Raw genomic sequence first — 25,665 nt, forward strand, 5'->3', positions numbered from 1 at the left:
TACATATACAAAAGACCCATTACTCTCAAATATTGTTCACCAATCTGTCTAAGGCTCCATTCACACATCCGCAATTCCGTTCCGCATTTTGAGGAACGGAATTGCAGACCCATTCATTTCTATAGGGCCGCACGATGTGACATGTCCGGTGAGTATGCTGGCCATGCAAGAACTGGGATGTTTTCGGCTTCCAGGTATTGTGTACAGATCCTTGCAATATTGGGCCGTGCATTATCATGCTGCAACATGAGGTGATGGTCATGGGTGAATGGCACAGGATCTCATCACGGTCTGTGCATTCAAAATGCCATCAATAAAATGCACCTGTGTTCGCTGTCCATAACAGACGCCTGCCCGTACCTTAACCCCACCGCCACCATGGGCCACTCGATCCACCATGTTGACATCAGCAAACCGCTCACCCACACGACGCCAAACACGCTGTCTGCCATCTGCCCTGAACAGTGAAAACCGGGACTCATCCGTGAACAGAACTCCTCTCCAACGTGTCAGGCGCCATTGAATGCGAGCATTCGCCCACGCAAGTCGGTTACGACCTAACTGCAGTCAGGTCGAGACCCCGATGAGGACGGCGAGCATTCAGATGAGCTTTCCTGAGACGGTTTCTGACAGTTTGTGCAGAAATTCTTTGGTTATGCAAACCGATTGTTGCTGCAGCTGTCCGGGTGGTTGGTTACAGACGATCATGGAGGTGAACATGCTGGATGTGGAGGTCCTGGGCTGGTGTGGTTACACGTGGTCTGCAGTTGTGAGGTCGGTTGGATCTACGGCCAAATTCTCTGAAATGCCTTTGGAGAGACGGCTTATAGTAGAGAAATGAACATTCATTGCACGGGCAATAGCTCTGGTAGACATTCCTGCAGTCAGCATGCCAATTGCACGCTCCCTCAAAAGATAGGTGTGGGTCCCACCCCTGAGACTCACTCATATCTCCATAACAGGGCCTTGAATTGAATAGGGAGCAACTGCACATGATGTACTCTCTATACACTTTCATTGGACTTCCGAAAACGGCCAAGTGGGTACACTCGGATATTTTGAGATGATCCATAACAGGGAATGCAGGGTAAACACGCATATGTGCCTTCTCTGTTCACTTCGGGGCTCCATTCTGGAGATAGGAGCAGGTCCCAGAGGTGGGACCCACACCTATATGACAATTGTGGTATAGCCTAATAAATGATATCCCATATAGGTGCCATACAGGAATACCATCTTATGGGCAAGTTAGACAGGATAGGAAAAGCTTCCTGTGTATCTAGTTTTTTATTTATTAGGATGGGTGTTCCACAATGATACTGTGAGGGTGAGAATGTGGTGTAATATCGCCAGACAGGGCTGATCAGGCGCCACTGTTCAGTGTTCTGGAAGGAACAGTTACATCCTATAATAGTCAGCAATACATAGCTCTGGAAAATAAAGAAACGCTTACTAATGAGGTTTTAAATAACACACATTAAAGGAGTTTTCCGGGGTTTTAATACTGACGGCCTGTCTTCAGGATTGAAGTGAATGGAAGCAGCACTGCAGTTAGCAGCTCAGCCCACTACAGAATGGGAGGAGATGTGTAGTTCTGGAGCTGGAGCAACTCTGAATCAGCCGGTTGGTGGAGGATCAGCTGGAGGATACGCCATCAATATTAAAATCCCAGAAAACCTATTGCTATTCACTAAAAAGTGGATGTGAGTAAGAATAAAATCTAAGAACTTTATTGGTATACACTAAAAGCCCCAAAAAAGTCAGTGATAATTTAATTCATTGAAAAAGTCACTGGTCCTCAGAGGGGAGCGATCATAGTATGGATACAATAATATCAACAAGCTGCATGAAACACAACTATGTATCAAGAAGCAATAGCAGCATCTCAATTACAATTGTCATGTATCCCCATCCATATGCTAGCTTTTCTAGTCTACTGCTGGATTGTTGCTCCTCATAAAGGATTGTTCTATATATGGGAGAAATGTTGATGCTTTCAACCTTCCAATGATGTCAAGATACAAAGCGCATCGTGGAACAGTTGTTACTCACCTGTTGTTTGGCCGTTATAACATTTTCAAGGTCAAAGTGGAATTGGTGGTTTCCTATTCTGTTAATTTTTTCGATTGCCGACTTCATTATTGGTACCAACAACTCACTGTTTGTGTCTATGACTAGGGATGAGCGAACTCGAACTGTATAGTTCGGGTTCGTACCGAATTTTGGGGTGTCCGTGACACGGACCCGAACCCGGACATTTTCGTAAAAGTCCGGGTTCGGGTTCGGTGTTCGTCGCTTTCTTCGCGCTTTTGTGACGCTTTCTTGGCGCTTTTTGAAAGGCTGCAAAGCAGCCAATCAACAAGCGTCATACTACTTGCCCCAAGAGGCCATCACAGCCATGCCTACTATTGGCATGGCTGTGATTGGCCAGAGCACCATGTGACCCAGCCTCTATTTAAGCTGGAGTCACATAGCGCCGCCCGTCACTCTGCTCTGATTAGCGTAGGGAGAGGTTGCGGCTGCGACAGTAGGGCGAGATTAGGCAGATTAACTCCTCCAAAGGACTTGATTAACTGATCGATCTGCAGCTGTGGATCATTGAGCTGCTGATCCTCAATTGCTCACTGTTTTTAGGCTGCACAGACCGTTTGTCAGTCTCATTTTTCTGGGGTGATCGGCGGCCATTTTGTGTCTTGTGGTGCGCCAGCACAAGCTGCGACCAAGTGCATTTAACCCTCAATGGTGTGGTTGTTTTTTGGCTAAAGCCTACATCAGGGTGAAGCTGTCACACCAAGTGCATTTAACCAGCAATAGTCTGTTCATTTTTTGGCCATATACAAAATCAGGGGCAAGCTGCGCCTGTCACCAAGTGCATTTAACCCTCAATGGTGTGGTTGTTTTTTGGCTAAAGCCTACATCAGGGTGAAGCTGTCACACCAAGTGCATTTAACCAGCAATAGTCTGTTCATTTTTTGGCCATATACAAAATCAGGGGCAAGCTGCGCCTGTCACCAAGTGCATTTAACCCTCAATGGTGTGGTTGTTTTTTGGCTAAAGCCTACATCAGGGTGAAGCTGTCACACCAAGTGCATTTAACCAGCAATAGTCTGTTCATTTTTTGGCCATATACAAAATCAGGGGCAAGCTGCGCCTGTCACCAAGTGCATTTAACCCTCAATGGTGTGGTTGTTTTTTGGCTAAAGCCTACATCAGGGTGAAGCTGTCACACCAAGTGCATTTAACCAGCAATAGTCTGTTCATTTTTTGGCCATATCCCAGTCTAATTCTGTCACTAAATCCATACCGGTCACCCAGCGCCTAAATACTAGGCCTCAAATTTATATCCAGCTAAATCTGTCCCTAGTGCTGTAGCTGGGCGAGTTATTTAGTGTCCGTTCAAGCACATTTCTTGTTCTGGGTTGAAATACAATTCCCAATTTAGCAATTTCATAATTTAGTGGTTCCTGCTATATCAGAGCTATTTGAAATCTATCCCAAAAAGGGTATATAATATTGAAGGTGCACATTGGGTCATTCAGAATAACTTCACACACACCCGCTACTGTGTATTTCCAAGTCTAATTCTGTCACTAAACCCATACCTGTCACCCAGCGCCTAAATACTAGGCCTCAAATTTAAATCCCTCTAAATCTCTCGTTACCCACCGCTGTACTGTTGTTGCTGGGCAAGATATTTAGTGTCCGTCAAAGCACATTTTTTGTTCTGGGTTGAAGTACAATTCCCAATTTAGCAATTTCATAATTTAGTGGTTTCTGCTATATCAGAGCTATTTGAAATCTATCCCTAAAAGGGTATATAATATTGAAGGTGCACATAGGGTCATTCAGAATAACTTCACACACACGCTTCTGTGCATTTCCAAGTCTAATTCTGTCACTAAATCCATACCGGTGACCCAGCGCCTAAATACTAGGCCTCAAATTTAAATCCCTCTAAATCTCTCGTTACCCACCACTGTACTGTTGTTGCTGGGCAAGATATTTAGTGTCCGTCAAAGCACATTTTTTGTTCTGGGTTGAAGTACAATTCCCAATTTAGCAATTTCATAATTTAGTGGTTTCTGCTATATCAGAGCTATTTGAAATCTATCCCTAAAAGGGTATATAATATTGAAGGTGCACATTGGGTCATTCAGAATAACTTCACACACACCCGCTACTGTGTATTTCCAAGTCTAATTCTGTCACTAAACCCATACCTGTCACCCAGCGCCTAAATACTAGGCCTCAAATTTAAATCCCTCTAAATCTCTCGTTACCGCTGTACTGTTGTAGCTGGGAAAGTTATTTAGTGCCCGTCAAAGCACATTTTTTGTTCTGGGTTGAAGTACAATTCCCAATTTAGCAATTTCATAATTTAGTGGTTCCTGCTATATCAGAGCTATTTGAAATCTATCCCAAAAAGGGTATATAATATTCAAGGTGCACATTGGGTCATTCAGAATAACTTCACACACACGCTTCTGTGCATTTCCAAGTCTAATTCTGTCACTAAATCCATACCGGTCACCCAGCGCCTAAATACTAGGCCTCAAATTTATATCCCGCTGAATTTGAATACAATACATTGGGCCAAATAATATATTTGTTGTTGTGGTGAACCATAACAATGAGAAAAACATCTAGTAAGGGACGCGGACGTGGACATGGTCGTGGTGGTGTTAGTGGACCCTCTGGTGCTGGGAGAGGACGTGGCCGTTCTGCCACATCCACACGTCCTAGTGTACCAACTACCTCAGGTCCCAGTAGCCGCCAGAATGTACAGCGATATATGGTGGGGCCCAATGCCGTTCTAAGGATGGTAAGGCCTGAGCAGGTACAGGCATTAGTCAATTGGGTGGCCGACAGTGGATCCAGCACGTTCACATTATCTCCCACCCAGTCTTCTGCAGAAAGCGCACAGATGGCGCCTGAAAACCAACCCCATCAGTCTGTCACATCACCCCCATGCATACCAGGGAAACTGTCTCAGCCTCAAGTTATGCAGCAGTCTCTTATGCTGTTTGAAGACTCCGCTGGCAGGGTTTCCCAAGGGCATCCACCTAGCCCTTCCCCAGCGGTGAAAGACATAGAATGCACTGACGCACAACCACTTATGTTTCCTGATGATGAGGACATGGGAATACCACCTCAGCATGTCTCTGATGATGACGAAACACAGGTGCCAACTGCTGCGTCTTTCTGCAGTGTGCAGACTGAACAGGAGGTCAGGGATCAAGACTGGGTGGAAGACGATGCAGGGGACGATGAGGTCCTAGACCCCACATGGAATGAAGGTCGTGCCACTGACTTTCACAGTTCGGAGGAAGAGGCAGTGGTGAGACCGAGCCAACAGCGTAGCAAAAGAGGGAGCAGTGGGCAAAAGCAGAACACCCGCCGCCAAGAGACTCCGCCTGCTACTGACCGCCGCCATCTGGGACCGAGCACCCCAAAGGCAGCTTCAAGGAGTTCCCTGGCATGGCACTTCTTCAAACAATGTGCTGACGACAAGACCCGAGTGGTTTGCACGCTGTGCCATCAGAGCCTGAAGCGAGGCATTAACGTTCTGAACCTGAGCACAACCTGCATGACCAGGCACCTGCATGCAAAGCATGAACTGCAGTGGAGTAAACACCTTAAAACCAAGGAAGTCACTCAGGCTCCCCCTGCTACCTCTTCTGCTGCTGCCGCCTCGGCCTATTCTGCTGCTGCCGCCTCGGCCTCTTCCTCCGCCTCTGGAGGAACGTTGGCACCTGCCGCCCAGCAAACAGGGGATGTACCACCAACACCACCACCACCACCTCCGTCACCAAGCGTCTCAACCATGTCACACGCCAGCGTTCAGCTCTCCATCTCACAAACATTTGATAGAAAGCGTAAATTCCCACCTAGCCACCCTCGATCCCTGGCCCTGAATGCCAGCATTTCTAAACTACTGGCCTATGAAATGCTGTCATTTAGGCTGGTGGACACAGACAGCTTCAAACAGCTCATGTCGCTTGCTGTCCCACAGTATGTTGTTCCCAGCCGGCACTACTTCTCCAAGAGAGCCGTGCCTTCCCTGCACAACCAAGTATCCGATAAAATCAAGTGTGCACTGCGCAACGCCATCTGTAGCAAGGTCCACCTAACCACAGATACGTGGACCAGTAAGCACGGCCAGGGACGCTATATCTCCCTAACTGCACACTGGGTAAATGTAGTGGCAGCTGGGCCCCAGGCGGAGAGCTGTTTGGCGCACGTCCTGCCGCCGCCAAGGATCGCAGGGCAACATTCTTTGCCTCCTGTTGCCACCTCCTCCTTCTCGGCTTCCTCCTCCTCTTCTTCCACCTGCTCATCCAGTCAGCCACACACCTTCACCACCAACTTCAGCACAGCCCGGGGTAAACGTCAGCAGGCCATTCTGAAACTCATATGTTTGGGGGACAGGCCCCACACCGCACAGGAGTTGTGGCGGGGTATTGAACAACAGACCGACGAGTGGTTGCTGCCGGTGAGCCTCAAGCCCGGCCTGGTGGTGTGTGATAATGGGCGAAATCTCGTTGCAGCTCTGGGACTAGCCAATTTGACGCACATCCCTTGCTTGGCGCATGTGCTGAATTTGGTGGTGCAGAAGTTCATTCACAACTACCCCGACATGTCAGAGCTGCTGCATAAAGTGCGGGCCGTCTGTTCGCGCTTCCGGCGTTCACATCCTGCCGCTGCTCGCCTGTCTGCGCTACAGCGTAACTTCGGCCTTCCCGCTCACCGCCTCATATGCGACGTGCCCACCAGGTGGAACTCCACCTTGCACATGCTGGACAGACTGTGCGAGCAGCAGCAGGCCATAGTGGAGTTTCAGCTGCAGCACGCACGGGTCAGTCGCACTACAGAACAGCACCACTTCACCACCAATGACTGGGCCTCCATGCGAGACCTGTGTGCCCTGTTGCGCTGTTTCGAGTACTCCACCAACATGGCCAGTGGCGATGACACCGTTATCAGCGTTACAATACCACTTCTATGTCTCCTTGAGAAAACACTTAGGGCGATGATGGAACAGGAGGTGGCCCAGGAGGAGGAGGAGGAGGATGAGGAAGAGGGGTCATTTTTAGCACTTTCAGGCCAGTCTCTTCGAAGTGACTCAGAGGGAGGTTTTTTGCAACAGCAGAGGCCAGGTACAAATGTGGCCAGCCAGGGCCCACTACTGGAGGACGAGGAGGACGAGGATGAGGAGGAGGTGGAGGAGGATGAGGATGAAGCATGGTCACAGCGGGGTGGCACCCAACGCAGCTCGGGTCCATCACTGGTGCGTGGCTGGGGGGAAAGGCAGGACGATGACGATACGCCTCCCACAGAGGACAGCTTGTCCTTACCCCTGGGCAGCCTGGCACACATGAGCGACTACATGCTGCAGTGCCTGCGCAACGACAGCAGAGTTGCCCACATTTTAACCTGTGCGGACTACTGGGTTGCCACCCTGCTGGATCCACGCTACAAAGACAATGTGCCCACCTTACTTCCTGCACTGGAGCGTGATAGGAAGATGCGCGAGTACAAGCGCACGTTGGTAGACGCGCTACTGAGAGCATTCCCAAATGTCACAGGGGAACAAGTGGAAGCCCAAGGCCAAGGCAGAGGAGGAGCAAGAGGTCGCCAAGGCAGCTGTGTCACGGCCAGCTCCTCTGAGGGCAGGGTTAGCATGGCAGAGATGTGGAAAACTTTTGTCAACACGCCACAGCTAACTGCACCACCACCTGATACGCAACGTGTTAGCAGGAGGCAACATTTCACTAACATGGTGGAACAGTACGTGTGCACACCCCTCCACGTACTGACTGATGGTTCGGCCCCATTCAACTTCTGGGTCTCTAAATTGTCCACGTGGCCAGAGCTAGCCTTTTATGCCTTGGAGGTGCTGGCCTGCCCGGCAGCCAGCGTTTTGTCTGAACGTGTATTCAGCACGGCAGGGGGCGTCATTACAGACAAACGCAGCCGCCTGTCTACAGCCAATGTGGACAAGCTGACGTTCATAAAAATGAACCAGGCATGGATCCCACAGGACCTGTCCGTCCCTTGTCCAGATTAGACATTAACTACCTCCCCATAACCATATATTATTGGACTCCAGGGCACTTCCTCATTCAATCCTATTTTTATTTTCATTTTACCATTATATTGCGATGCTACCCAAAGTTGAATGAACCTCTCCTCTGCCTGTGTGCTAGGCCTAAATATATGCCAATGGACTGTTGCAGTGGTGGCTGACATGAAGCCTGATTCTCTGCTATGACATGCAGACTAATTCTCTGCTGACATGAAGCCAGATTGTCTGTTACGGGACCTCTCTCCTCTGCCTGGGTGCTGGGCCTAAATTTATGACAATGGACTGTTGCAGTGGTGGCTGACGTGAAGCCTGATTCTCTGCTATGACATGCAGACTGATTCTCTGCTGACATGAAGCCAGATCGTCTGTTACGGGACCTCTCTGCTCTGCCTGTGTGCTAGGCCTAAATATATGCCAATGGACTGTTGCAGTGGTGGGTGACGTGAAGCCTCATTCTCTGCTATGACATGCAGACTGATTCTCTGCTGACATGAAGCCAGATTGTCTGTTACGGGACCTCTCTGCTCTGCCTGTGTGCTAGGCCTAAATATATGCCAATGGACTGTTGCAGTGGTGGGTGACGTGAAGCCTCATTCTCTGCTATGACATGCAGACTGATTCTCTGCTGTCATGAAGCCAGATTGTCTGTTACGGGACCTCTCTGCTCTGCCTGTGTGCTAGGCCTAAATATATGCCAATGGACTGTTGCAGTGGTGGGTGACGTGAAGCCTCATTCTCTGCTATGACATGCAGACTGATTCTCTGCTGACATGAAGCCAGATTGTCTGTTACGGGACCTCTCTGCTCTGCCTGTGTGCTAGGCCTAAATATATGCCAATGGACTGTTGCAGTGGTGGGTGACGTGAAGCCTCATTCTCTGCTATGACATGCAGACTGATTCTCTGCTGTCATGAAGCCAGATTGTCTGTTACGGGACCTCTCTGCTCTGCCTGTGTGCTAGGCCTAAATATATGCCAATGGACTGTTGCAGTGGTGGGTGACGTGAAGCCTCATTCTCTGCTATGACATGCAGACTAATTCTCTGCTGACATGAAGACAGATTCTCTGTTACGGGACCTCTCTCCTCTGCCTGTGTGTGTGCTGGGCCTAAATATATGCCAATGGACTGTTGCAGTGGTGGCTGACGTGAAGCCTCATTCTCTGCTATGACATGCAGACTGATTCTCTGCTGACATGAAGCCAGATTCTCTGTTACGGGACCTCTCTCCTCTGCCTGTGTGTGTGCTGGGCCTAAATATATGCCAATGGACTGTTGCAGTGGTGGCTGACGTGAAGCCTCATTCTCTGCTATGACATGCAGACTGATTCTCTGCTGACATGAAGCCAGATTCTCTGTTACGGGACCTCTCTCCTCTGCCTGTGTGTGTGCTGGGCCTAAATATATGCCAATGGACTGTTGCAGTGGTGGCTGACGTGAAGCCTCATTCTCTGCTATGACATGCAGACTGATTCTCTGCTGACATGAAGCCAGATTCTCTGTTACGGGACCTCTCTCCTCTGCCTGTGTGTGTGCTGGGCCTAAATATATGCCAATGGACTGTTGCAGTGGTGGCTGACGTGAAGCCTCATTCTCTGCTATGACATGCAGACTGATTCTCTGCTGACATGAAGCCAGATTCTCTGTTACGGGACCTCTCTCCTCTGCCTGTGTGTGTGCTGGGCCTAAATATATGCCAATGGACTGTTGCAGTGGTGGCTGACGTGAAGCCTCATTCTCTGCTATGACATGCAGACTGATTCTCTGCTGACATGAAGCCAGATTCTCTGTTACGGGACCTCTCTCCTCTGCCTGTGTGCTAGGCCTAAATATATGCCAATGGACTGTTGCAGTGGTGGCTGACGTGAAGCCTCATTCTCTGCTATGACATGCAGACTAATTCTCTGCTGACATGAAGACAGATTCTCTGTTACGGGACCTCTCTCCTCTGCCTGGGTGCCGGGGCCTAAATATCTGAGAATGGACTGTTCCAGTGGTGGGTGACGGGAAGCCAGATTCTCTGCTATGGAACCTCTCTCCAATTGATTTTGGTTAATTTTTATTTATTTAATTTTTATTTTAATTAATTTCCCTATCCACATTTGTTTGCAGGGGATTTACCTACATGTTGCTGCCTTTTGCAGCCCTCTAGCCCTTTCCTGGGCTGTTTTACAGCCGTTTTAGTGCCGAAAAGTTCGGGTCCCCATTGACTTCAATGGGGTTCGGGTTCGGGACGAAGTTCGGATCGGGTTCGGATCCCGAACCCGAACATTTCCGGGATGTTCGGCCGAACTTCTCGAACCCGAACATCCAGGTGTTCGCTCAACTCTATCTATGACATGAAAGCATCCCAAGCAAGGGCGATTGACAGCCGGCACAATCGGCTCTATAACTGCAAGTATTGTAAATACATGAATTAGCTTATAAGAGTTAGCTGTCTTCTACACTTCCCCATGTACCCAATACAGCACTTGACATTACTTATAATTAACAGGGCTGGAGAAAGGCTTTGCATGGCCCTGGAAAACATGTTTTGTTCAAGCTAGCTTCCACATGCCATAAAATATCTAATATTAACACCTACATATTGACACACAATGCCCACATAATACTGGCACGAAACTATAATGATTCCACTGCATAATGTCTTAGTAACAGACCTATATAGTGCAGTGTTAAATATCCAAGTGTAACTGCCATTCTGTTTTTATTTGTGTAATGTATAGGGGCAGTGATACTGACCATTTTTGTAATATACTTTAATTACTGAAATCATACATTTCTATTAGAAAAATAGCTCTAAAGCGTCCCATTTTGAGCCTTAGGGCCCTTTCACACTTGCGTTGTCCGGATCCGGCGTGTACTCCACTTGCCGGAATTACACGCCGGATCTGGAAAAACGCAAGTGTACTGAAAGCATTTGAAGACGGAGCCGTCTTCAAAATGCGTTCAGTGTTACTATGGCACCCAGGACGCTATTAATGTCCTGGTTGCCATAGTAGGAGCGGGGAGCGGGGGAGCGGTATACTTACAGTCCGTGCGGCTCCCGGGGCGCTCCAGAATGACGTCAGAGCGCCCCGTGCGCATGGATGACGTGTTCCATGTGATCACGTGATCCATGCGCTTGGGGCGCCCTGACGTCACTCTGGAGCGCCCGGGGAGCCGCACGGACTGTAAGTATGCTGCTCCCCCGCTCCCCACTACACTTTACCATGGCTGCCAGGACTTTAGGGTCCCGGCAGCCATGGCAACCACTCTAAAAAAGCTAAACGTCGGATCCGGCAATGCGCCGAAACGACGTTTAGCTTAAGGCCGGATCCGGATCAATGCCTTTCAATGGGCATTAATTCCGGATCCGGCCTTGCGGCAAGTGTTCCGGATTTTTGGCCGGAGCAAAAAGCGCAGCATGCTGCGGTATTTTCTCCGGCCAAAAAACGTTCCGTTCCGGAACTGAAGACATCCTGATGCATCCTGAACGGATTTCTCTCCATTCAGAATGCATTAGGATAATCCTGATCAGGATTCTTCCGGCATAGAGCCCCGACGACGGAACTCTATGCCGGATCCGGACAACGCAAGTGTGAAAGGGCCCTCTGCTCCTCTGTCTTCTGTTTACATAACACAGTCAGTGTTAGCAAGTCTCCTCTGTTATGTAAACAGAAGACAGAGGAGCGCTGCTAAGGCTACTGTCACACTGGCGTTTTTACTGGATCCGGCAGGGCCCAGCAAAAACGCTTCTGTTACTGATAATACAACCATCTGCATCCGTTAGGAACTGATCCAGTTGTATTATCTTACTCCGCATCCCATGATGGAAAGAAGACTGCAGCATTCTGCGGTTTGCTCTCTGATATGAGAACGTAACACAATGCACTTTGGAGCATTCCGTTCTGTTCAGTTACATTTTTTTACCCTATTGACAATGAATGGGACAAAACAGAAGCGTTTTTCTCCGGGAATTGAGATCCTATGATGGATCTCAATACCGGAAAATATAAACGCTAGTGTGAAAGTAGCCTTATGCTCAAATGGGCCATTTTAGAGCAATTTTTCTAATAGAAATGTATGATTTTAGTAATTAAAGTATATTACAAAAATGGTCAGCATCACTGCCCCTATACATTACACAAACAAAAATAGAATGGCAGTTACAAAAAGGGGTATTCCCTTCATTCATATCCCCAGGAGGAGAAAGAATAGAGAGGTAGTGTCACGGCTGTGTCATTGTCTGGTGTAGTGGACCATGACACTTTTGCCGTGCATGCTTGTTGCTGGTGGCAACATGATGTTTTGCATGCGTTGACATTTCCCCTTTAAGTTGTGTATCCCTTCCCATCCTGGTGTGTTCGGGGTTAAGATGTGTGCTTGGTGGAGCTGGGTGTGGCCTCTGGCTCTTCTTATCCAGTGTTGTGAGCCTGAAGGTCAGATGGTTGTTTGCCTGTATATGTGTAGGAGCTCTGCTCCTTTCTGGATGTGTCATCTTACCTGTGTGAGGGCATCCTAGTTGGACATTGTTTGTCTCCCTTTGTCTCCTTTCCCCTCCTCACCTGTTATGTTGTTTGGTGTGGTTTATGTTGGGGTTTAGTTGTTTATGTCATGTCTGATGTTCCATGTCAGGTCGGTTTGGTGTTGTGATCTGCATGGATGATTGATATTTTCCCCTGTCTGTTGTTACCTCCGAAAGGGGGTCCTATTGGTTTCCCGGAGGGGTGAACCTAAAAGATATTTGCAGCCTTGCCTGGAGCCACCTTGCATCGGTGTCCGCATGGGGGTCCAGGTTGTTTTGGTGTTTTTCCATCTTTGCTGCGGCAGGTTAAGTGTTTGATGTTCTATTGTTTCTCCAGGTGCTTACCTGCCATTCAGTTGCTGCTGATTCTATCTTTTCCCTTCTGTTACTAGGCCGTTGGAGACTCCGGTTTTTCTGTTTCCTTGAGGAACCGGTTGTCTCCTATCCCTGACCTCTATGCAAGGGACCGTTAGGGTCAGTAGGATCCAGGTTCGAGTGTATGAGCCCTTCCACCTTTAGGGCGTTCATTTGGTCAGGAGATCAGGGTCAGGATTAGGGCGGCTATAGGAGGTGACCAGCTCCCTATCCCTGTTTTTGGGCTTAGTAACAGCTCTAATTATACGGTGGGGGTTTCCCCCACTCCCCACCATGACAGGTAGGTGCTCTCTCTATTCTGTTCTCTGGGAGTTAACGTGCACATATGTTTCTGCTCCTATAGAAGTAAATAAAGAAAGCTGCACATATGTGCACCTACCTCTTCATTTATCCTATGCCTGGATTTGGGTCAACAGGAGGGTCAGGGTTTGGGGGACCAACATAGGTTTGGCCCCAGAAGTGTGATGCACACTTAGGCCTCATGCAAACGACTGTATGTAGTTTGCGGTCTGCCAAAAATGGATCCGCAAGAAATACAGATGACATCTGTGTGCATTCCTTATTTTGAGGAACGGAACAGCTGGCCCCTAATAGAACAGTCCTATCCTTGTCTGTAATGCGGACAATAATAAGACATGTTCTATTTTTTGCTGAACAGAAATACGGACATACGGAAACGGAATGCATACGGAGTAACTTCCATTTTTTTTTGCGGACCCATTGAAATGAATGGTTCCGTATACGGTCCGCAAAATAAAATGGAACGGACACGGAAAGAAAATACGTTCGTGTGCATGAGGCCCTAGGGATCGAATACTTTTTTACAGTGAAAGGATTACAGTTGTGGAGATCTTTTCTTCACGCTTTAAACACGTCTTGACCTTAAAATGGACACCAATGTGGCCTATACACATAAATGTAATTTCTGCTGGATTATAAAACCATCTGAGAGTTACTAGACTGCCTTTCACTCCAGATGTCGGAGAAAGAAGGATTGGGCATGTTGGATTTCGGTATGCCTGGTTCCTTGTTCCCCTGGGATATAAGCTGCTGCCAGAGATGTCTGTCAGCAGCTTATTCTCTTCTCCATATAGAAAGCGAGGGATGACTAGGATGAACTGAAGTGTATGACCAGCTTTAGCCTCGTACAATCAGCACTCTGTCCCTCTTTGTGACATATGTTTGCAGTCTTTTTGTGATGCATTATATAATCTGTTGGTTCTCTGTACTTAATGTAACCAAACTTAGAATAATAATAAAGATGTTCACCTCGTTCTTCTGGTAGTTTTGGCTGCTCCCCTGAAAAAAGCACACAGTTATCTTCTCACTTGGTAACCAAACTGAATCTTATTTTATAGTTTACTGTGAAATTGCAAGTTATCATCCCATCATGTCTAGCAAGTCTATGGAACTGCCTGAACAAGAAAGCACCAAGGAACAAACTTTCTTTTGATCATCGCCCACTCCAAACAACCCACCGACCAGCCAGCAAACCAGCTTGTCTGATCGTATCTTTTATACACACATAAAAAGCTCTCTGGTTGGTAGCACATAGCCTTATGAGAAATCGTGCTGTCAACAGTATGCAAACTAAACGGTGACGAATGCTTGTACTTTTAGTTTGCATCAACTTCTTATATTGGCACTCATTTAGGGCCAGGATCAGCATGTGTAAAACCACCCTAAAGTAAGGGCCAGGGTTATCTGGGTAAGGCTGGTGAAGCCACTGCTCATCTCTGGTTGCATATACTGTCTTCTTCAGTGAATAGACAGAGGAGAGCTGGACCACCAAGGAGGTAAATAGCACAAAATGCATAAATATGATGTAAAAAAGTGAATTTGAAGAAAAAAAAAGATGAAAGAAAATGTCAGAGTTGTGTAAAGGGGTATTCCCATCACAGACAATGGGGGCATATTGCTAGGATATGCCCCCATTGTCTGATAGGTGCGGGTCCCAACTCTGCTCCCATTCATTTCTATGGGGCAGAGTTGGGATCCGCACCTATCAATGGGAGCATATCCTAGCGATATGCCCCCATTGTCTGTGATGGGAATACCCCTTTAACTCCTATTTTGGGATGTCAGGATGCAGTGATTTTTCTGTCAATGTAGCTGTAAGAGAGATTGTTTTATTGTGGGAGGGATCATTTACTAACATTGTTACCATAAATAATAGGATAAAGGGGTTTTCAGGAAGTACAATATGGATGGCCTATCCTCAGAATGGGTCATCCATATCATATGACTCCTGGCACCCCCAACAATCAGCTGTTTGAAGAGGCCACAATGCTCTGGAGAGTGCTGCTGCCTCATGCTAGGCCAGGGACATCATGTACAGACGTGGACAAAATTGTTGGTACCCTTTGGTCAATGAAAGAAAAAGTCACAATGGTCACAGAAATAACTTTAATCTGACAAAAGTAATAATAAATTAAAATTCTATAAATGTTAACCAATGAAAGTCAGACATTGTTTTTCAACCATGCTTCAACAGAATTATGTAAAAAAATAAACTCATGAAACAGGCATGGACAAAAATGATGGTACCCCTAGAAAACACAGAACATAATGTGACCAAAGGGACATGTTAATTCAAGGTGTGTCCACTAATTAGCATCACAGGTGTCTACAACCTTGTAATCAGCCATTGGGCCTATATATATGGCTCCAGGTAATCACTGTGTTGTTTGGTGATATGGTGTGTACCACACTCGACATGGACCAGAGGAAGCAAAGGAAAGAGCTGTCTCAAGAGATCAGAAAGAAAATTATAGACAAGCATGTTAAAGGTAAAGGCTATAAGACCATCTCCAAGCAACTAGATGTTCCTGTGAGTACAGTTGCACATATTATTCATAAGTTTAAGATCCATGGGACTGTAGCCAACCTCCCTGGACGTGGCCGCAGGAGGAAAATTGATGACAAATCTAAGAGACGGATAATCCGAATGGTAACAAAAGAGCCTAGAAAGACTTCTAAAGAGATTCAAGGTGAACTTCATGCTCAAGGAACATCAGTGTCAGATCGCACCATCCGTCGTTGTTTGAGCCAAAGTGGACTACATGGGAGACGACCAAGGAGGACACCATTGTTGAAAACGAATCATAAAAAAGCAAGACTGGAATATGCCAAACTACATGTTGACAAGCCACAAAGCTTCTGGGAGAATGTCCTGTGGACAGATGAGACAAAAATCGAAGTTTTTGCCAAGGCACATCAGCTGTATGTTCACAGACGAAAAAATGAAGCATATCAAGAAAAGAACACTGTCCCTACTGTGAAACATGGAGGAGGCTCTGTTATGTTCTGGGGCTGCTTTGCTGCGTCTGGCACAGGGTGTCTTGAATCTGTGCAGGGTACAATGAAATCTCAAGACTATCAAGGAATTCTAGAGAGAAATGTACTAGCCAGTGTCAGAAAGCTTGGTCTCAGTCGCAGGTCATGGGTCTTGCAACAGGACAATGACCCAAAACACACCGCTAAAAACACCCAAGAATGGCTAAGAGGAAAAAATTGGACTATTCTAAAGTGGCCTTCTATGAGCCCTGACCTCAATCCTATTGAGCATCTTTGGAAGGAGCTGAAACATGCAGTCTGGAAAAGGCACCCTTCAAACCGGACACAACTGGAGCAGTTTGCTCATGAGGAGTGGGCCAAAATACCTGCTGAGAGGTGCAGATGTCTCATTGACAGTTACAGGAAGCGTTTGATTGCAGTGATTGCCTCAAAAGGTTGCGCAACAAAATATTAAGTTAGGGGTACCATCATTTTTGTCCATGCCTGTTTCATGAGTTTATTTTTTTACATAATTCTGTTGAAGCATGGTTGAAAAACAATGTCTGACTTTCATTGGTTAACATTTATAGAATTTTAATTTATTATTACTTTTGTCAGATTAAAGTTATTTCTGTGACCATTGTGACTTTTTCTTTCATTGACCAAAGGGTACCAACAATTTTGTCCACGTCTGTATGTTCATTGGTCACATGGCTTATGTGTAACTCAGTTTCATTCAAATGAATGGGCCTGGGCTGTAGGACCAAGCACAACTACTATGCAATGTACGGGGCTATGCTTGGTGTGCTATGAGGAGGATGCAGGTGCTCGGCTTCTTCAAATAGCGGGTGCAGGGAGTCAGACCCCACTGATTGGATACTGATGAGCTATCTGGAAGATTGGTTCTTAATGTTGCACTCCCAGAAAACACCTTTCATTTTATTGTATGGGCTGTTACAATGGCAGTAATTATGTATGTTTGTATTTTCAGGCAAAAAAATAAACTTGCAAGAGGAAGAAAGTAGTTTTTTTTTTCTTTGAATTTGTTTTCAGTACACTTAAACATAAGAAAGCCACAAATTATGGCAAATGCACCTCCACTGCTTGCCAGATTTGCTATAATTTTCAAACCAAAATTTGTATACATGAAAGCTCAAGTCTACGCCAAACTCAAGCTATCGTAGATTTGATTTTCTGGTGCACGGAGAAGAGACACGGCTCTAAGGTGCATCTCGTTCCAGTGGTCTTGAATGGATCCCCTCCCCACTTGTGTAGTCATTCATAGTTAACTGTCTCTGTGTACTAGGAATGGAGTTGTTGGGTTTAAATAAAACCCTTGGATTACCCCATTAGAGCATCTGTGATAACTGAGGTGTTCTCTGAATTAGCGATGACTGCAATGTTTCATGAGCAATTATTTTATGGCTGCCCTGGCTAGCACCCCTGATTATGGGGACTCTCAGAAGCAGGACCCAATTATCCATATCATGGTTGATGCCGCATTGTACATACCTATTGTATCAGAACAATGGTGGTTAAAGATACCCCCACGTTTTATTTCCGTGTTGACTAGAACATGTGCTGAGCATTCACGATAGTCCTAGACAGAGAAGAAAAGATGCCTTAATGAGACTGTATGTGATTAGTCTTGTCTGTGGATGGTGCCTGCTATTGTCTCACCATCCCGCTGACTAAGGCCCCTTTTACACGAGTTCCACGCGTCGGACTCGCAGCATGTGTCAGTGAGAGCGCCCCCTCGTCCTGACCTCCCAGCACTGACTGTGTCGCATAGCATTATATTGATTTATGATGCTAAATAACCCTTAGAGGTCTGGAATGTATTGGATAACACTGACAGCATTATGTCAGTATTATCCAATACATTCTAGAACGGTAAGGGTTACATAGCAACATAAATCAATATGATGCTATGTGACGCCATCAGTGCTGGGAGGTCAGGAGCTGCCGCATACTCGTGCTGCAAGTCCGGAGCGTGAAACTCGCTCATGTGAAAGGGGCCTTAAAGGGGTTATCCAGGAAAAAATATTTATGACTTAGGATAGGTCATCAGTATCAGATCTACAGGCGTCTGAAACCCGGGACCTTCACCGAACAGCTGTTAGAAGAAGCCTTGAGCGCTTCAGTCTCTTCCTAGGCCAGTGACATCACTGTACATCGGTCACATAGCCTGGTTGCAACTTAGCCCTACTAAAGTCAATGGGGCTGGGCTGCAATACCAAGCAATGCCACTATACGATGTATGGCGGTGTCCTTGGAAAGCCTGCATCACTCACCAGAGCTCCGGTAAGCGCAGTGTCGCCCTGAAACAGCTGATCGGCAGGGATGCCAGGACTTGGCCCCCACTGATGTCATAGTGATGACTGATTAACATTATCCTGGAAAAGTTAATCCCTTTAAAGGGATTGTGAGGTTGAGCTGCAATAGGAGACATATCCAATGGATAGCAATAATACGGTTTGTGGAAAAAACACACATCATTTTTCTAATCTTATACGACTCTTTTAAATGTGCTATAAATTATACAAATATTCATATTTTTTACTTCACATAAAATGTGTATGGTTGTTTTATTACATACATACAATATATATTCTGATAATCTGAAATCACAAATAATAAAAAAAAATAAAAGCTTGTGAAGTGATCCAGACTTACCGCTCCATTATCTTTGAAGGCACATATTTTCCAATTTATACCATTATTCACTTCACACACACTTTCCTGTATCTTGAATTTGATGAAAATGTGTATCTGGCTACCTTCCTCCTATATGTTCTTTCTTTATACTGAAAAAAGTAATACAGACAGATGCCGCTTTCTGCTCCCTGTTCTGACTGTAACACAACTCCCATTTTCTCACTTAAAGGGGTTGTCTTCAGAAAATAGCATTTATCATGTAGAGAAAGAGTTACCCTTTAATTGTTGCATTCCTCATAAAATAACAGGGAAACAATTTTTTCCTATAATTCTATGCTCCATTCTTCTGTTATTCCTACTAGAAATGTATGACTAAATTGACAACTGGATGTTAGCAGTTGTAGGCGTCTCCCTACACAGTCTAATACAGTGCTGACACTGTCAAAGTGTATAGGGGCAGACCCACGGGGCCCCATAGCAAAACTTAGAATGGGGCTCCACAACACCATGACCACCTTAGGTAGCAAGATTATGAAAAGCCTATGTTTATGCTGGTTTCTTATTGCACAGGGATAATGCACAAAGTGATGGTGGAAATAATATGCACAGTGATGTTACAGCACAGGCATAATGTTCACAATACAGCAATCAGGCTCACAGTAATATCACAATAGTATGATTGATTTCTGTATATCACTATACATATTTTCTATCAGTGATGTCACAGCACAGAGATAATGCATAAAGTAATGCAATCCTCCATTGTCCATATACAGTCATGTGAAAAAATTAGGACACCCTTTGAAAGCATGTGGTTTTTAGTAACATTTTTAATAAAAGGTTATTTCATCTCCGTTTCAACAATACAGAGAGATTAAAGTAATCCGACTAAACAAAGAAAACTGAAGAAAAGTCTTTTCAAGATCTTCTGTAAATGTCATTCTACAAAAATGCCTATTCTAACTGAGGAAAAAGATAGGACACCCTTGCCCCTAATAGCGAGTGTTACCTCCTTTGGCTGAAATAACTGCAGTGAGACGGTTCTTGTAGCCATCTACCAGTCTTCGACATCGGTCTGAGGAAATTTTACCCCACTCCTCAATGCAGAACTTTTTCAGCTGTGAGATGTTTGAGGGGTTTCTTGCACGTACAGCCCTTTTCAAGTCACCCCACAGCATCTCAATGGGATTCAAATCTGGACTTTGACTTGGCCATTCCAGGACTCTCCATTTCTTCTTTTTCAGCCAATCTTTGGTTGATTTACTAGTATGTTTTGGGTCATTGTCATGTTGCATGGTCCAGTTCCGCTTCAGCTTTAATTTTCTAACTGATGGTCTCACATGTTCTTCAAGCACCTTCTGATACACAGTAGAATTCATCGTGGATTCTATGATGGTGAGCTGACCAGGTCCTGCTGCAGCAAAGCAGCCCCAAACCATGACACTTCCACCTCCATGCTTCACAGTTGGTATGAGGTTCTTTTCTTGGAATGCTGTGTTTGGTTTACGCCAAACATGTCCTCTGCTGTTGTGTCCAAATAATTCAATTTTGGACTCATCTGTCCAAAGAACATTATTCCAGAAGTCCTGGTCTTTGTCAACTTTATCTCTGGCAAATGTCAGTCTGGCCTCGATGTTTCTCTTGGAAAGCAAAGGTTTCCTCCTTGCACACCTCCCATGCAAGTTAAACTTGTACAGTCTCTTTCTGATTGTAGAGGCATGTACTTCTACATCAACAGTAGCCAGAGCCTGCTGTAGTTCTCGAGATGACACTTTAGGGTTTTTGGAGACCTCTTTTAGCATCTTGCGGTCTGCTCTTGGGGTGAACTTGCTGGGGCGACCAGTCCTGGGCATGTTGGCAGTTGTTTTGAAAGCCCTCCACTTGTAGACTATCTTCCGGACAGTGGAATGGCTGATTTCAAAATCTTTTGAGATCTTTTTAAATCCCTTCCCAGACTCATAGGCTGCTACAATCTTTTTTCTGAAGTCCTCTGACAGCTCTTTTGCTCTCACCATGGTGCTCACTCTCACTTCAACAGTCAGGAGCACACCAAACTAAATGTCTGAGGTTTAAATAGTGCAAGCCTCATTCAACATGCAGAGTAACGATCTACTAATTATGTGCACCTGGTGTGATATACCTGTGTGAGATCTGAGCCAATTTAAGAGGGAATACATGTGAGGGTGTCCTATCTTTTTCCTCAGTTAGAATAGGCATTTTTGTAGAATGACATTTACAGAAGATCTTGAAAAGACTTTTCTTCAGTTTTCTTTGTTTAGTTGGATTACTTTAATCTCTCTGTATTGTTGAAACAGAGATGAAATAACCTTTTATTAAAAATGTTACAAAAAACCACATGCTTTCAAAGGGTGTCCTAATTTTTTCACATGACTGTACATCACTATTCCTGGGTACAGATGCCCTCCCTTAGTTATTGGGCCCATGTAGCAGCTACTAGGCCTGCTACCCTGGTAGTTACACCCATGGACAGATCCCTTGCACCCAGTTCTTGTAGTAGATTGTGACAAAATTTGTCTTAAATTTTGTTGTGCAGTTTGGCGCAACTAGTTAAAAAAAAATCCACTGTGTCTAGTTTACGAAGTGGGCGTGGCTTATTGGGAAAGGGGTGTGGCATTGCTGGAAAATGCGGCAGAGCTATGGCGGGTGCAGAAATACCAGACACACACCAGCCCCGGTGCCCATCTGTCACACAAACAGGCACCACAGTGAATTCCCACCTGTGTGATTGCCATCTAAACAACTCCATTAGAAAAGTCAACCTCATTTTCAGTTGCAGAAATTTCTGATCTGCTGCATTACTATCAGTAGTCTTGAGCGAATAGAGCTTCAGATCATAGATCCAAAGTCGATTCGTTAAAAAAGTGTTGTTTCCATACAGCATTAAAATGTAAGGGCTCTGCGTAGCCAAAATTCCTCTCAGATAAAGTTGCGCGAGACTTTGATGAATGACTTTGGTATTCCTATCTGCGTATTTAAAAACATTTTAAAATAGGAATCCGAAGTGGGTTTTGGTACCGAGGTACCAGCCAGTAGGTACCAGCCAGTACCAGCCAGAAGCCAACTTCAAATTCCTATTTTAAAATGTTTTTAAGGCCTCATGCACACTGCCATTGCCCGGCTGTGGCCGTGTTGCGGCCCACAAACAGCGTGTCCGCAATTTGCGGGCACCGACCGTGTGCTCCCTGCATCACGGATGCGGACCCATTCAATCCGTCTGTGCCTCCCCACCGCAAAAAAAATAGAACAAGTTTAGTGTGCGGACGGATCACAAGCCCATTCAAGTTAAATGGGTCTTAATCCGTCCTGGCTGCCATACGGATGTTGCCCATGCATTGGGGACCGCAAATTGCAAATTCACTAATACCGTTCTGAAAAAAAGACGTATGTATAGATGAGTGAATCGAAGCTGAAAAATTAGATTTGCACCGAATCCGAATTTGCTCACCCTTCGTGGTACCGAATCAAATTTTTTCCTAAAATGGCTGCTCCACGTGTGAGGACATGGAGAAAGGAACTCTGGGAAGGCGGGATCACCCATAATGCCATGTATGCAGCCAATCAGCAGCCAGCCAGCCCTGTGATGTCACAGCCCTATAAATAGCCTCAGCCATCTTGGCCATTTTTCAGTGTACTAGAAACAGTGCTAGAACAGTGCTGGAAAAAACTTAATTGTGCTAAAAAAAAATGATTTACAAGTGCAGGGAAAGATTGTCTAAGGTGTAGGGAACGGATAGGGAGGAATCATTCCACAGCATTTATGTTGAACACGGTTCAGTAGGGAAGGTTACAGCCTGGGTAATAGGAACAATCCTATTATACCTTGCTGTACTCACTGGGCACCCAAATTGCCATTATACTGCTCTGTAATTCCAGCAAACCGTTCTTGTTATTGGGGTGTTACAGCCATTAACAGGGTTTATTACAAGGAAATATTTCTACGTCTTATTTGCCCTTGTGCAGTTATATGTTCAAAAGCTTTTTTTGGCTTGTATTAGTGGGGAAAAGGGGCTTATTAGCCATTGTGTGGTGAAGTGCTAAAATTACAGCACTTTTTGTTGTGTATTAGTGGCAAAATAAAAATATATTTGTCGTTCAGCGGTGTAGTTATATGTTCTAAAGCCTTTTGTGGCGTGTATTAGTGGCAAAAGAAAAATATATTTGCCGTTCAGCGGTGCAGTTATGTGTTCTAAAGCCCTTTTTTGTGTGTATTAAGTGTGAAAAAAGGCCTTATTAGCCGTTGTGTGGTGAAGTGAGAAAATTTCAGACTTTTTTGGGGTGTTTTTAATTTCCTTTTTATTTAATTATTTGATCTAACAGTATGTCAGACAGAGAAGTGCCAGGCCCTGCACAGAAGAGTGGCAGAGGCCTAAATGTTTCTGGCGCAGCAGAGTAAGGGGCCGTGGCAGCAGGAGTCACTTTGAGAGGCCTGAGCTCCCAGTGTTAGCTAGCGATCATGTCTTGACCAGCAAACCAGCAGATCTTGAATGGTTGACTGGATCTTCGACTTCGTTGCAAGTGACATCAGACACCCCCAGCCAAGAGTCAGTGGGTTCATCAGACACAACCCTTAGTTGGCATTAAGTATTGTATGCTGCAAGCTCAGCTCCACTATACAGTGAGGACGAGCTACTAGAAGACAGTCAGCAGCTACTGGCAAGCCAAGATGTGGAGGAGACATCCGCCGCTTCCTCCACTAGGCGGGCAAGTGATCAGGAGAGTGGCGTGGGAGCTGGTGTTGTGAGCAATCAGGCTCCTGACCCAGAAACGGTTGAGGAGGACATCAGTGACGTGCAGACAGTACTCGATGATGATGATGTAACTGATCGCACTTGGGAGAAGGGGCGTCATCATCATCGGGAGAAGAGGCAGCAGCGGAGCCAGCAAGTTGCTAGCGTGGCCGGGAGTCAGCAGGGTGGCAGCAGTGGGAGGTCGGAAGCCAAATGTGCCCGGGGTAGACCACCCACTTCGCAGGAGCCTACCTGCCCAGGAAGTAGCGGTGCATGGGTTCACAGAGGCAGCGGCGGTAGCAGTCAGTCAGTGCATAGTGTTGCGGGTAAAATCACCTACTTGGCGGTGTGGCAGTTTTTGGGTAAGCCACCAGAGGAGGTGAACATGGCCATATGTAGAATCTGTGGGCAGAAGGTGAAGGGTGGCCAGGGTGTCAATGTTGGCACCACGGCCCTGCGTCAACATATGCAGCGTCACCATAAAGTGGCCTGGGAGAACAGTGGCCCTGATGTGGTGGTCCAGCCTGCCGCAGCAACCGCTACATCATCCAGTGGCACGCAGCTGATTTCAGGCAATCAAGGCTCCACCACCTCAGCCGAAGAGAGCTGTCTGTCCTTCCCATCATCTGCTGGTCCTGATGCTCCTGCTCCTCACCTTCCTACTCCTTGTCAGTCATTCCGTCAGCAATCGATCACTGAAGCGATTGCCAAGAGACAACAGTGCGTGCACTCATCCAATGGCGCAAAAGCTAAACGTGCTTCTGTCCAAGTTTCTGGTGCTGCAGTCCCTCTGATGGCTTGTGCCAAGCCGAGGTATATAGTCCCAAGCCATCATTTTTCTGCCAAAAAGGCAGTACCAGCACTGCACACACATGTAGAACAGAAGGTGGGTCAGTTCTTGAGCCTGTCGGTGTCTGCCAAAGTTCACAGCAGCGCCGACGTGTGGAGCTGTAACTACGGTCAGGGACAATACATGTCCTTTACGGCCACTGGGTGAATGTGGTTCCTGCACAGCCACACCAGCAACTTGGCCAGGTGATGCCGCTTCCGCCTCCACGTTCTCACGCTGTTGGTCCTGCGACAATGTCCGCCTCTGCCTTCTCATCCTCCACCATGTCCTCAGCCTCCACTGCAGGGACAATTCACAGTGCCCCTCCAGCATACCACAAGTGCAGGGCACGGCTGTGTTACGCTGTTCTGCACCTCATTTGCCTGGGCACACCCTCCTTGAGCTGCAGTGGCAGAACGGCATCCCCCAACATAGGTTGATATGCGACATTTCCTCCCATTGGAATTCCACCCTCCATATGTTGGACCGACTATACGAACAGAGAAAGGCCATAAACGATTTCTTGATGATCCAAGTGGACAGGAGTACTCCCCTGAGTAACTTCGATGTCAGCCAGTGGCAGCTCATGCGTGACACCTGCCTTTTGCTCAGGCCCTTTGAGGAGGCCACATTATTTGTCAGTCGCCAGGACTACAGGATGAACAATGTCATTCCACTGCTTCATGTCCTGGAACAGATGCTGGTAAATCTGGCTGGTCAGGGGACTGGAGACGTGGCACCTAGATCTCATGGCCACATGAGCCCTGTGGGGGATGAACTTGAGGAGGACATTGGAGCACAAGCAATTTGTAGCGAAATGGGTGGTTTTTATACACAGGTGACAGGAGAGGAGGAGCAGCCAGAGGAGCTACAGCATTCGGCAGAGGGATGACTTCTGGCTCTCCACGTTGTTGGGCCCTCGCTACAGGTCCAAAATGGCGACCTTTTTACACCCACTGAGAGGCAGGACAAACTGAACTACTATAGAGACATCCTATGTAGTCAGTTGGCCACTACCTATCTGCACCATCGTCCATCCTCTCGCATGTCTGACCGCGGGGCCCTCTGCGCTCACGTTCCACTGCCATGGCTGCTGGGGAGGGGTGGGGTGGCAGGAGCAGTACCAGCTCCATCAGCAGCAGCCTGAGTCTAGAGTCGCTGATGAGCAGCTTTCTTAACCCGCATAGT

At 46.5% G+C, this 25,665-nt stretch overlaps 1 long non-coding RNA gene across 1 annotated transcript; it reads right to left on the reverse strand.

Moving 5' to 3' along the window:
* Positions 1 to 10,431: 10,431 nt before the first annotated feature.
* On the reverse strand, positions 10,432 to 17,843 carry LOC122933729. Its single transcript, XR_006388542.1, has 3 exons — positions 17,755 to 17,843; positions 14,236 to 14,265; positions 10,432 to 10,476 (listed from the first exon to the last, which is right to left on the reverse strand). It is a non-coding gene; the product is annotated as an uncharacterized LOC122933729 (long non-coding RNA).
* Between the last annotated feature and the right edge of the window lie 7,822 nt (positions 17,844 to 25,665).

The sequence above is a fragment of the Bufo gargarizans genome, chromosome 4 (genome assembly GCF_014858855.1).
Source record: "Bufo gargarizans isolate SCDJY-AF-19 chromosome 4, ASM1485885v1, whole genome shotgun sequence".
Lineage (NCBI taxonomy): Eukaryota > Metazoa > Chordata > Amphibia > Anura > Bufonidae > Bufo > Bufo gargarizans.